Raw genomic sequence first — 14,622 nt, forward strand, 5'->3', positions numbered from 1 at the left:
TTTGTAAAGAAAAGAAAGAAAAAAAATTGCACGTACGGGACAGCGAGTTCTCGGAAATACATGCACGCGTCGTAAAAGTATCCGTTAATTGAGAGAAGAGTGCAGACAGCGTGGTCTTTACGTTGGAATAACTTCGTGTTAATTATCGAAATTGCCAGTATATTGCAGCATTATTTAACCGCAAGCACCAATTGCTTTTATGTGTATAATTCTGTTTGCAAGTTCTCGGGATTTTTCTTCATGTTACGAAAAAGTGCAGACATATGCATACATTTGGACATGAACGAAAGATTTAATCTTATTACTTATTATTAGATTGAACATAGAATATATTCTACATAATATATATCGATTGTTCTTTCAAGTTAATATCAAGTTCTCACTAATATTTTCTCACTGTTTTTTTTTTTTTTACTAATTATACATTTATTTTTATGAAAGGTTTAATATATAAAACATAAAATATTCAAACATTTTAATGTAATATTTATTCAATATTCAAAAGATTATTTAAAACATTGCTACCAAAGTATCCAAATTATATTGAAATATTTTACTGATTTTAATATTTACGATTAAAAATAATTTTACTAAGAAATTTAAAAAAATGATAGATCTCTAATAAAATATTAAGATAACGAATATTCTTAAACAGATAAAAATTAATTAGTATTTTTTCAGTAACAAGTTAAAAGCTACATAATAAAGTCAAATAATAATGATATAACTTTTAATTTAAATTTGTTAATTTTAAATGAGTTAATTTTTAACTTTAATTATTTTCAAAATACATAATCTTTAATTTATTAACTTTGTCTTCTAAGTTACTAAAATTTACTTATATAAATACTACATCTAAATATTTTAATTCAGCAATATATCTTTATCATAAATTTTTTGTAAAATACAAATATTAATTTTAGTATAAGATAAATAAAATAGATTATCTCTTTTCATTGTCAATCAATAGTCAGTTTTATTTATGGAAAGTATGAACAGGCGTGACGCGGTAGCACCCAAATAAATTCGACAAGGCTACGGAAAAAACCTGTTATGTCCAATGTCGAATTTTGGATAAATATCCATCAATAGGAAAAACTTCTTAGAAAAGCCGGTTATTCTTGGTAACACCGGTTGCCTTACGTTTTAAAATTGCATAAGCTGCGTAAGTCGGCGCCTCAAACGATTCAAACGAATAAAGCTTTGTATAAAGTTTCCAAAAAAAAAGGACAAGGGGGACCACCAACGAATAATTCATATAAAGACATGAAAGTGACAAATATATAATAAATAGAACTTGTGACATTTTAAAGAAAAAAAATATTTTCATTGTTCCAGAGATTTCTTTTTTGTGACACTACATTTACGTATCATGGTAGATCGACTGTAGCATTCTAAATTATACAAACCAATTTCCGCTACAATTACTCTTCCTAAGTTTCCCAATGCTACCAAGTCGTAATCAAACAATAGAAGAGTAAATGTTACTCTACCCAGATGCCTGCCAAAAGCATCTGGTCTTCTACATGCATCTTACTAGGATTAAACATTATTGTATTACGTAAGAAAATTGAAGTTAAACTATTTGTACTTCGATTTTCCGGAAAGTTTTATTGAATTATTTTATGAAAAAAGACAGAGAGAAATAATTTTTATTTATCACTTTATACAATTCATTTATTTAAATCGCTATTTACTTTTTTAGCTTTATTGGCAATTTGTATTGGCAGCGAATAATATCAAATGACATTTCTTTTTTATTATGCCATAATATATTGCTTTTAATTTTTCAATGTATAGTATATATTTATTAATCAATATTGTGTTAATAAAATTATTCATTTTTATATTTATATTATATGAAGGTAAAAAACTAAGAGCAATTACTTTTTTTAATATTTGTAAAAATAAAATTGTGTCTAATGCAAACTGAGCAAAGGTTTGCAGGTTTATACTTACAATGCCTACAATGTCAGATCTGCAGCCTTGCAGTCAACAAGTAAGCATGGTGCCACCACTTGCTGTGAGCAACAGTAGTTGAACCAGCAGATAAAATTTTTATGGTTAGAAGGCGTAAAACCATAATTGAAATTTACAGAAAGTAGGGATAAATAAAAAGTTCGTACATATATAATTATTTGCTAATTATGTGCTACTTTATTGGTTTAGTTTCGAACTTTTTGCTTCTATCTTTGCAGGAAATTAAGAACAAAAAAGTGAAGGTTTACATGACGTTAGCACCCCTACTAATAAAAAACATTGCAATAAACGAAAAAAGAAATATATCAAAATTTTTTGATAATTTTTTGTTTTAAGATATTGCAAACAGATATCAACAATATTGAACGGTTATCAAAGTTCTGATATTCAGAATTTTGTACCGTAACGGTATAAGAAAAAAATGATAAAAAACAAGAACCTAACAATACAAGTCAAGTTTAAAAGTACTTCTTCAATCAAATATTCGTAAAATATATAATTTTAACATTTATAACTTGCAAGGTAACCTTAAAAACCTTTGAAATTCACAAAAATACAAGAACCCTTAAAAAAATAGTTGCTGCATCGACTCTGGTATCAAAATGATACCAGTTTAATTACGTGCTCTTCAAATATTCTTGAATAACCAAATAATTGAACTTTGTTTTTCATATTCTCGTATAATCGTGTTCTCGTCTCATTGTATACATCAAAGATCAACCATTGAATCTTCAATTCTCCGATTGTAAATCAACGGTATCCGTATTCATCCGCGGCGAGTATTAAATTGCGTAAATCTTTTTTTTTCTTCTCACCAAAACGCGTTAGCGCGAATGCTGCGAGTCGCTTGGTAATAATAACCCCTAGAAAGATCGGCATCGGTTCTCGAGGCAAACAAGTGAATGGCATTAACGTGATGTTATCGATATGGCGCGCCATAGAAAATCACTTTTGCTTGAACGACAGACCGTACCTTCGACAAAGCGTGGCCCCGAGTGCGCCCCACTGTGGATACATGAAAACTATTTCAGCATCTCCGTATCGTATATACACTCGTTTCAGATAAAATCCACACGCATGTGTTTCATCCATTCGCGCTGTTATCGGGTAAGAGCAGTCTCGGGGTTTTTTCACCGCCAAGTGAAATCGTTTTATTACAATATTCCATCTTCTCCTTTTAAACGCAAAATCAATTTGAAATAGTTTCTCTCACGGTGAGAAGTTATTGTTCGTCGAATTCTTTTAAGTAGGTAGGTGGTCTAAAGATATAAAAAATAATAAGTACCTAATATGTTTAAAATAGCCTAAAAAAAATTTTTTTAAGTTATATCTTTTATTAATATATGTTAATAATATATAAATGTGACAAGAGAGTAAAGTCGGCCTTTTGGACGCACAAGCTAAAAGCGAGCCAAAGGCACAAGTGTACAAAAGGCCGTTATGTTTGTGTTGCATACTGTATTTTTTGTTACTCGATGTGTGGTCTCCTGAGTATCTTGGTTTTTTGCAAATTGACAGGTCAAGGTAGATTCACGAAAGCGACAAAACGGTAAATGTCAGTAGTTTTGGAGAATGTCTGCGAGAGTTATCATATGCACGTGTCGTAAGATGATGCACTTATTGTGCGTGCTGTATGAAATTTCACTCCCACACAGTGTTATCAATATGTAGTAAACCTTTGACTATATAAGTACTTAATATAGTAGTTGACTATATAAATACTTATATATATAATCAATGGTAAAAACACGAAGTTCTTGTTAGCCAGTAAATTAGAAACTCTTTACTAAGACACGCGACAATCTTGTATATGTTTTCATTGACTGTGAAACAATATGGCGGAACCTCAACTATCCTCAATCATATTCCCATTTTAAATATTATTAGCGCGCGGTAGGATATGGAAAAGGACAAAGATACAAAAAAAGTACATTGTAACATTACAAGATAGTTTATTATTTAACAATAGAATGCATTGCCATAGTCTTAGTGTTATATACTGCTTGTTTAAACACTGGTTGTTTTTTGCACAAAATTCTAGTTCGAAACCGAATAAAATATTTCATTATTTTATCAAGTAAGCCATGATAATTTTGTAATGAGTCACATCGGACAGGAGTCATTTTCTGAGTGAAAAATTTAATTAAATTACAGTTTATGTTATTTAAATAAGAAATACATTCATTTCATACTTCCATTTCATAAAAATAATTAAATGTTTTATGTTTTGTGTTTTAAATGTTTTTTTTTTTTGTTTTATGGCCTTACTTATTTATGAGTTAAAACTTATTTATGACTTCAAACGTTCATTCACAATTACAATCAGTATATACGCAGTTTGCTATATACATCGTCGCCATTTTGTTTCAGAATTCAGGATTGTCGCGTCTCTTAGTAAAGGGTCTCTACAGCAAACGATACTAGAGCGCCACTGTCGTTATTATAAGAAACCTTTTTAGTTCTGAAGTTGTCATTACTGTTTCATCGTTATTCGAAGTTTAGTTGTTGTCGCTCGTCACTTATCGTTACTCGAAGTTGGTATTTTGCCTAAATATGTCCCGAACACTCGTAGAAGTTGGGGATTGCGAAGATACAAGATCAAAATTCGCACATTCATGACTCTGACGTGATACTGGCTAATTACAAGAACTTTGTGTTTTTACATATTGGTAGCACTGTGTAAGAGTAAGGGCCCCGCACAGACTTTTGCATAACGTATAATGCATAACGTATAAAAGAATTAACCAATCGGAGGTCTTTATTTTTATCCTGGGAGAGAAATAGACGATTCTGATTGACTGATTCTCTTATGCGTTATCCATTATGCGTTATGCAAAAGTCTGTGCTGCGAACCTAAAATTCTACAGCTAAAATGCATAGACTTATACTTCTTATAATATAAGCCTATACTAAAATGTGGCTGAAATGATCAAATATGCTAAAAAAGTCGTGCTGAAAAGTTTTTCGTCACGCCGTCGATTGGAGAACAAGAATTATGCAAGGATGTTAAAGTGCTGAAATCCGCGACTTTATCCAGAAAAGTGACGCGAAAGACATCACTTTCATTACGCATGTAACAAAAATTTATATTAATTATATCTCTAGATAAAGGAAGGTAAAAATAACAAACATTAAAACTATCGATAATCCTTTATTTTTCTTTTTAAAACGTTATAGAGATGATTTTCCAAAATCGTCGATTTTTCCATGTAAGGTAGAGTCATTCTTTCGCATAGGAGAGTATAATAAGCAAAATTCTCACATAATTATTTCTTCACCAACAATACTTTCGTTCTGTACGAGTGTGATCTATACGCACAGGAAGACGAATTGGATCGGCAGCTGCGGCAGCGCTTTCCTTCAGCGGACTCGCTGTTATTTTCCGTCGGGGTTAACAGATTATGAAGATGTCTCCGGATTAAATATATCGCACCTGTAAGCGATCCATTTTCCCAAACACCCTCGCGGCCCGCGCCCCCTTCCAGGGCGTGACTCTGAAAAACCACCGGCGTCCAAACAGTTCGTCGAATCGAAATAGAAGGATGGGGAGGAGGATAGGCTCTTATATACAATCTACTGAGTGTATAGACTTATACGGATAGTATTCGTGCGGGAATCAAGTTTACCTGACTTACAGAGGTCCCTGTTTATCGTTATTTATGACTGAATACTCCCACCCCCAAAAAGAGCCTGAAAATACCCCTCGAAAAAGAACTATCTTTCCGTCTTCCTCGCTCCCTATCTCGATCTTTGTCAGATGCATTACTCACAATATATTATTAGTATCTTGAGACATCTTTAAGAAAATTTAAAATGTGACGAATCTTTTTAAAACGATGTTTCTCATGTGATAGACAGGCTTGTGCGACAGAGCAATTTAAATCAATCGAATTTAAAAGTAACTTTTTTTTATGGAATAAAGCAATCTTTGAAAAGACAAGTTTCTATTTTTTTTGTGAATAAAACAGCCTTGAAAGAATAAGCTTTTGTTTTTATTTATGGCTAACAATAAAGATCAAGCGAAACCGTAGTCATATTTCTTCGATTTCGGTAAAAAAAACAAAAATTATTTAAAAATAACATACGAAGAATTTACTTTGTTACATACTTTACTTTCAATTACCGTGTTCCGATTTAGTATTATAAATTAAAAGGGTAAATACTAGAAAATTTATGTCTATGTACATTGCATCTTGTAATTTGTTTATTATCCATAACTTTTATTCTAATCTTATAAGAATATAAAAAATATTGTAGGGAATGATATAATAAAGAAGAATATCAAAGATGTCATAAAATCTCTTTACGTGACAAAATATATATAAAGGTTAGATAAAATTAAAAATATGCAACATATTTTCTCATTTTCTTATTTCAATAGAAATTCCCAATATAAATTAAACTGACAATACGAAAGATTGTTTAAGAATATTTGTAATTTATGCTTGTAGGGTGGTACTGTGTGCAAGCAGCTGCGTTTTGAGAAAATGCCTTCCAGGGGAGATCTGTATCACCCTATAAACATCGCTGCCCCGACGAGACGAGGTGAGACATAAAGCGAACTATATCATAAAGATAAAACGAAATAAGTACCGACGAGACGCGGACAACAAGCGACGGTAATTGCTCCGACGACAATTACCAGATCGATCCGATTATTACGCTTCGTGGCCGAGAAGAGATATCGAGACCGATTGTCTCTCGATAAGCGTACAACAGTAGGTCCCGTCGTCCACATTCACGCTCGAAAATGAGAGAAATTGTCCCTTTAATTATAATCGATCGCCGGGGAGCTATTCACACGCTCCGAAGGCAACCGGTTTCCCCCCCCCCCCCGCTCGCGCTCGAGCTTAATATCGCGGTTATCCAGTGAATTATTCCCGAAGCAAAATATACACCGGCGTGCCCGCGAGGCGGCATAAGTCTTCGAGAATGATCGCCGTGGTATCCGTGGTATCCGTGGGTCGACGTGGCGGCCCTGACCGAGTGCCTTCGACGCAGAATCCCAAAAACGAACGCTTCCGAGATGAGAACGACGGAGGATCGTTCGGGCCAGGTAAGCGTATAACGATCTCTCCGATCCCTCTCCCATTCTACCGTCCGGAATATAAACTGTTTCTGGGAACCGGGAGTCGTATATCTTGCCGAACGACAATGCCGGAGTCACTCACCCACTCACCTGGCCGGACCCTCGATATAGACGCGCGGACGACGAAATCTGCTCCAGGAAGAGGAGATCGGATTGACGGTTTACGTTTTTTTTTTTTTTCCCCCAGATAGTTTCACGATCTCTGCCTCCGGGGAAGGTGCGCGGTAAATCTTTATTTTTTTCTCAGTCTTGTCCCAGATCTAGTATGCCATTTACTTCGTCTCTTTCGACACGCGATCTGCCGTTGCTTTTAACAGCCAATCGTTAATCGAGATGAAAGAAAAAAAAGATTCCAAACTCCTGGTTACGCAGTCGAGAGTGAGACTCTTTCCATCCTTCTCAATGATCGATGTTACGAGATCTGAAGCTTTTTTTTTACAACGAATTTTCGCCACCTGTTACCATTCCAGCATCTGACCCCTATCATTCGTTACATACGAAACTTTTAATTGAATCTCTAATTGTTTTTTTTTTTTAATCTTGACGTTTTGAAGTTGCGCTTCCATAAAAGATTTCATAATCGTTTTGACTTGGCATCGCTCATTCTTACATTGATGACGCGCAATCTGTTTCGGGAGAAGTAGACAGATGATTTCTCTCCGACATCGTCTAACCATTACACAGAAAGATACAATCGCGCAGTGAGTCATTAAATTGCAAATCTCCCTTCCGCGGCTCGGTGCGTTCCTTTCCCGGTAGGCTATCTATCCCGTCATTATTTAGGTACCCGTCGGTGCGAAGTGTTTCGGTTTCCTTCAGCCGGCGAATTGTCGCGTCGCCGGGAATGACTGGACGAACTTCCTTGGCATTTTATCTGGTAGTAAGTATCTTGTCACCCCGCATTAGCGTACCAGCCAGTCACCGGGGGTGACAGATTCTTATCTAGGACCGAGGAGACACGCCGTCTCACCCGTGCCCGGGTTTCTCGGTCACACCTCCCATTGGAGGATCTATGGGATCACGTTACTACCGCGAGACCGGCCGCGCCGAGATCTCTCATTCGATTGCGCGCTCTTCTTGCCACGGTCCATTCGTAACTAATGCCAGGCGGGATGACGATCCCCTTTTTGGCAGGTAAGTCAACGGGACACCACGAACTTCGCGTCCGGGCATCGCGGTTTTTATCGCGAGGGAGTCTCGCGCAACACGTTTTAAACGTCAATCGCTGCTCCGCATTCACCGGGGAAATCTCGTTGATCTCGGGATCGAGGCTGCCTCAAGGACGCCAGGAGCCACCACACCCGTGCATACATTGAGAGGAGTATCGAGAGGAGCGCCCCTGTAAACTAATGAGGCTTATATCGGCCTTCTCTTTGACAAGTCTGTCACTACACATTAATTCGCCGCTCACAAAAAAAAAAAAAATTAAAAAAACATCCTGTAGTGTCGCCTCCGTCCCTTAGACATCGCTAATCCCTTTGCGCCCACAGACACGTTATCTCGCGAGCCAACGTCGCTCCTTCTGACGCTTCGAGCGAGATATCTCGGCGATCTGATGTCGTCCGTCTGTCTCCTCGGATGCGAAACGACATGTATTGTCGATAAGATATGGTTTATTCTTCGGTAGCATTAGGTAGTACAATTGGCACGCAGATAAGCGACATGAAAAATGTACAAGGTGCCACCTTGCATTAGAAGAAATAAATGCGAGAAAAGGCTTGCATGTTAAATTTTTGGATATTAACGTTATTAATATTTCTAAAGAGACATTTCTAACACGTGACACACTCGATAATATATCTATTATTATTGTACTTTTTCTATTCATACAGGGAAAATATTGCACGAGCAATATCCGAGATGATTAGATATCTTTACATTTGCAGTTCACATTAATGATCTTTTTCAAGATCCTTTTTCGAGACACGAATTAACTTGCGCAGATTAAACAAGACGCCGAAACGATACTAAATGGGCGATTCGATTGAAGAGTCGTTACAACGTTCGTAATACGGGTCGCCACGAATTCGATCACAATGATTCGTACGAATCGAGGGAGGAGAGAAGAATGAAAATATGATCGCGCCGCGATCTTAATGATCGCCGAGCCAATCGTACCTCCGATGCGCCGAGTAGTCGGCAGCCGGCCGTTTGAATGGAATAATTAGATGATTATCTTTTATTTATTCGCGGCTTTGATCAGCCGCCCTAGCGGTATAAAAAGACGCCATTTGCAATTATCCAAGAGAAGAGGAAGAGACCGTATCGTCCACGGGAATGATACCTCTATTATAATCAAGCTTCCCATTACGAGCCACCCTCTCTATTCCTCGTGATCTCGTCGTTCCCGGAAGGGAAATAAGTAAAACTTAATGTATTTTTTATCATCTCTTTTCCTTAGCTGCATTGCTGTGTTTTCTCTTGTAAAAGTAATATTTAAAAAATCAGAAGACGGAAGCTCTATTTATAAACGTGAGAAAATTAATAATAATGTAAAATTTTTGATAACATTTGGGAATATTGCATTAAAACGCCTCTGTAATTTTTCTCTGTATACATTTTTTTTTATTAATTAAATTTGTCCTACGCAGGAAACATATTTGATACAAATAATCAATGAGCGGTATTTTAATTTTTAGATGCCGCGAGGTCATCAGTGACCAATACTGACCAGCATTGGTAAACTCATAAAAAATACACAAAAAATAACATTTGTAATTCCGTAAACTACTCAGGATAATTTTGCGTAATTAAATTAAATTAACGTGTGGTTATTTTTGTAATCTGTGAATATATTTTACTTTAGCATCACCGAAAAACAAGCAAATTGTTGTTAGGGTATTTTTACAGATACTGCCTTAGAAATTTATCTCATTACAAAGAAGACATAAGTCATTTGTAATAATTTTATAACAGATTTGTAAAAAAAAATCATAAGAATCTATTATTTCTCATAAATTAAATCGTATAACAATGTGATAATAATTAATAATGATAATATGATAATAATAATAATCAAAGTCAAGCGTTCTTTATATCATTAGTTTTGTTGACAGTGGAGTCATATTTTCCCGTCACGCTCATTGATCTCGCTGTAAGCAAAAATCTTTCTTTTGCGCAGAAAATGTCTAAATCAGAAATCGACCGGCTGCATCGATCCCATTGATCGGATCACGGAACGCGCGGCGCGAGGATCCATTATGCGGCTGTTAAAACGAGAAATTGAGAAGCTTTTGGTGTAATTTTCTGGAACCCCTAGTGTGGTCTAAACATGAGGAGACAAACTCGTGGAAAAGAAACCGTGTTGAGTAGGTGGGCCATTGGTTGTTGCCCTATCGATGGAATCATATCCACGAGCGAAGATGGCGAAGTCATCTATAACGAGAAGAAAAGCCATGGATACAGAAGGGCAGCGCGGATACCTGAATTTCGAGGAAAATCAACGTCGTGTGTCCTTTTTTAAAAAGGGGCGCGGAGGATTGGCTATGGAATCGTAACAATGAAATTTGCCAACGTCGGAAATCGTTATTGTCGTGATCGCGCGCGGGGTGAAAATCCAGTTTCTGCCCTTTGAGCTAAAACGAGTCGAGAAACGAAACCACCCAGGATGCTGATCAAAAATGATCTGCACAAAATTGGCCATTGCTGGTGAATTGACCGTTAATGGTCCGTGAAGGATGGAAAGCGAATTTCGTCATTTTATTATTGCGTACCTGCCGTGAGTTTTCGCTGTAGCGTTGTAAACTAGTTCAAATTTTCCTTAGAAAAACCTAACTTCCCGTACGAATACAAATCAATATTTGTATATAATTAGACTGCGGATTTTTATGTATACGTTTCTTCTTTTTTTTTTTTCTTTAAGAAAAACTGACGTCTGTATATTTTTATAAGTAGTCTCGCAGTCTCTCTATAATATTGTCTATAAACACAGTCAGTAATTGTGGAAAACGAGGTAACGAAATGATTATTGCACATTATTTTACGTAGCTACTTAGGAAATATATCAACGAGGCGCACAGCTGTGCCACTTGAATTATCTCGAAACTGCAGGCGTTTATGACTTCAATAAATATTTCAAAGGAAGCGTGACCAACAAGAGTACCCGCAACTTTCTTACGAATGATTCTACTCAACATGAGGTAAATCGAAGGAAAATATAGCGCAGCATGCAATTATGAACAACTGGCTAAAGAAAGCAAGTATGTTGGAATATAATCATTGTGAAATCGACGAGAACGCGACGTATCGCGTGCAAAAATAAAAATTTGCCATGACATGGAAAATTTCGCCAAAATGATGTCAATATAATTTCTGTGGAGATAAATAGCTAGATGGTCTAAATACATAAAGACAACCAAGGTTCTCAAAGTTTTCTATTTTTTTTTTTTTTTTTCGAAATTACAGAGGCAAAAATTATATCTTGATGCGAGTTAAAATTGGCATTCTTGAATATATATTTATTTTCATATAAAAGAGATCATTGAAGAAAAAAGTTAAAAACTCACGAAAGAATTTAAATATATTTAAAAAGTTATCAATAAAGTTGAGAAGGTCTAAACGATCGCAGCTAGATCTTGGTGCTGATTATAATATTTTTTAAATATATTAATTTAATAATCTTAGCTCCTATAGGTTTTGTCAACTTTATTAATAATATGTTTAAACATTTATGTAGTCTAAGAATTTACTGTTCAAAAAGTTATGTTTAATTATTAAAGAATAAAAAAATTTAGTAGAAGTGTGAAAGAAAAAGTGTAGGAATATTTATGTATATTTTGTTCATTATAACCAGATGACAATAGATGGGCAAAAAGTAAATTATAGCGGAAAAGATTGCAAAAAGCTATATTCCAAAAATTTATGATACTGAAACCTATACGACCACCAACTATGGGAAGTGAAACTCGATCTGTTTGTCCTTCCAAAAACTTCCCGCTTTTACAAACAGAAGATGAAGGGAAATCAGCAGATACTATGAATAATAAGGGAATAAACTAAGACTCTAATTATTTCAACAATACTGATAATCCGATCAAAACACGAAAAAATTTTATTGACACAAAAACCGAGCAACATAAAAAAATAATTCAGGGAAATATTCATAGCTTTTATTAGAAACTTCTTGTCGCACAGTGCAGTTTGCAAATATATTCTTTTTTTATGCTGGATTAATTTTTTTCTTTTATATTTATTTAGTTCAAGATATGTAGTACATAAATTTATAGAGATACTCATTTTTAAGATATTTTCTCGTGCAATATCAGCAATTTACAAATAGAATTAACTAAAAATGAGCCTTATTTATAATTAGATCTTCGTGTTGATATACTTCTTGGTGATTTTATATATGCATATACTTTTCCAACTTCATTGAAAATAGAACTTTGTTTTATTCTATTTTATTTTAGAAAATAGAATTTGAATTTTATGCGAGAGAATAACAGCAAATTTCCCTATGGAATTATTTGTTACGGTAAAAAAAAATCATCGATTTGCCTTCGTCATCCTGCGATCATTACGATGTCACGAATTGATTTTTCCCGGCCGCACCTCTGCATCCCGACCGAACCTCGAGTCAATCTCTGTTTACCGGCGTCCTGAAAATGCAGGTTTTCGATACGAGCATTGTGCGTTGCAGTTAAAAATTTCTTTAGTCATTATTAGAATCAGTCGAACGGCACTTTTATTCGGAGCAAATAATACTGTAGTAATAACGATGATCTTCCCTTGGGAATCTTAACAATAAGTACAAAGTGAGGTGAATACGACCTAGGTAAAATTTATGTCGGGTCGACCGAAAATCGAGTCCGCAAGAACGATCCGCGAAACGGCACGGTACCAGGATAAGCACCGGTACCTTCACCACAACCATCATCAGCGTCAGTACCACCGGCACGTCGTTGCACCGGCTAAATCATTAGACGCTCGAAAGCACGGGCCCCCCCGTGGTTTCGAGCATTAGTTCATCTGTCTCTGGTTCGCTCCGCAGCCGTTCTCCTTCCCGATGAAGCCTCGAAGCCGCGTCTTTCTTCTTCTTCTCTTCTCCTCTCTTTTTTTCCCGATCTTCCCCCTCCTCTCGCGTTCAGCCTTCTCTTTACAGCACCCTCTTGCTTCCTTCGTGTTGTCCTACTCGCTTCCTCCTCCGTTCTTCTTCATCCTATTTCATCATTTTCTCTTTTCCCGTTCGCAATATATCGTGCTCTCTTCTTCTTCTTCGTCGATGCGTTGCCTCCTCCTTGTCTCCGTTATCATGTCTTGTCTTTCCTTCGGTTGTTCCTCTTCTATTCCCGTCCCAGGTTCGGGGGGTTTCGGCCGGTGCGCGCCGCTTAATATATGAATCTCACGCATCGAACCCCACGGCACCGCGGGGTACGGCGAACGACATGTGTTTCTCTACTCTCGCGGTCTTCTACCCTCTCCATCCGGACTATCTTTCTTCCTCCGTCCCGCACATTTCTGTCCCGCACTTTGCTTCTTGCAAACTCAATCGTTCTTATTTTACACTGTTTGGAAAATCGAATGCGGCGCTGAGTACCGGAGGCGATTGCTCATTGTGAGCACGAGCAACATTGCGCGTACGACACGGCAATGTATTCTCTTGATACACACATTTGACGCAAAACTTAATTTAGTTTTCTAATCTTCTGAAAGTAGCCTCTTTTGCCTCTAAATCACTTGTTGCTTGGTGAAACATTTAAGAGTTAAATTATATTTCTCGCGTACAAAATGATTGTGGTTTCGCGGCGGAAAAGAGCCCGCTTGGGTAAGATCTTTTAAGTGACGACGCTGCCGCATATTCTGCACGGTTGAGAAAGAAGGAAATTAAAGGAACATTTGGCTGGCACGAGCACGGAGCAGCACGATATTTTTTATGGTTGTCAGAGAACAATGAGATCAGTGGGAAGGTGCAATCTTGTGGGATACGGGAAATCTAATTCGACCGATTTGTCTTCTTCTCATCTCCTTTGTGACACACTTATGTTTGTGGGGCAAGCCCGCCTACTAGCTGCAGCGCATGTTTCACGCTCACGGCAAAAATCATTTTGAGAGAAAATTCGATCGCACGAAACTATTATAATTTAGATCAGTCTCTTTAATCCCTATTCTGCCGTGATTAACGAGTTCCAGCCCGTTTGTGTGGAAATAATTTCAATTATAATTTTATATCGGTTGCTAATTGATCTTTAAAGCTAGAGCGTCAGGAATATTGTTATATCGCATTGTATCAATTGCAATCGGAGTCACGTGCATAATGCTAATCGGCAGATATATTCAATCTGATGTCTTGCATTATTCCTCAATGAATATTCATGTGACTGAAATGGCACGAATTTACGCCGCTAACTGTTCGGTGAACGCGAGGAGTGCACCCAGAGAGATACCACCGCCAGTGTACCATTTATCGCGACACGCGTAATCCCCTTCTCCGCGCTATTAAGCTACATCGCATTAGGCAGGAAAATGTCAAACGTATTCGCGTCGCGCCGTTGTAACATACATCTGTAACAAATGCGAGGCGATATAAAATAATAAGCCTATTAGTCACACGGGGG

At 36.6% G+C, this 14,622-nt stretch overlaps 1 long non-coding RNA gene across 1 annotated transcript in view; it reads left to right on the forward strand.

The window, feature by feature from the left end:
• The window catches only part of LOC114255327, a 190,696-nt gene that overhangs the window by 93,857 nt on the left and 82,217 nt on the right, over positions 1-14,622 (forward strand). The window contains exon 4 of the long non-coding RNA XR_003626617.2: positions 6,432-6,525. This is a non-coding gene — a long non-coding RNA (uncharacterized LOC114255327). The remainder of the gene's footprint in view (positions 1-6,431; positions 6,526-14,622) is intronic.

This window comes from Monomorium pharaonis, chromosome 3 (assembly GCF_013373865.1).
Source record: "Monomorium pharaonis isolate MP-MQ-018 chromosome 3, ASM1337386v2, whole genome shotgun sequence".
NCBI lineage: Eukaryota > Metazoa > Arthropoda > Insecta > Hymenoptera > Formicidae > Monomorium > Monomorium pharaonis.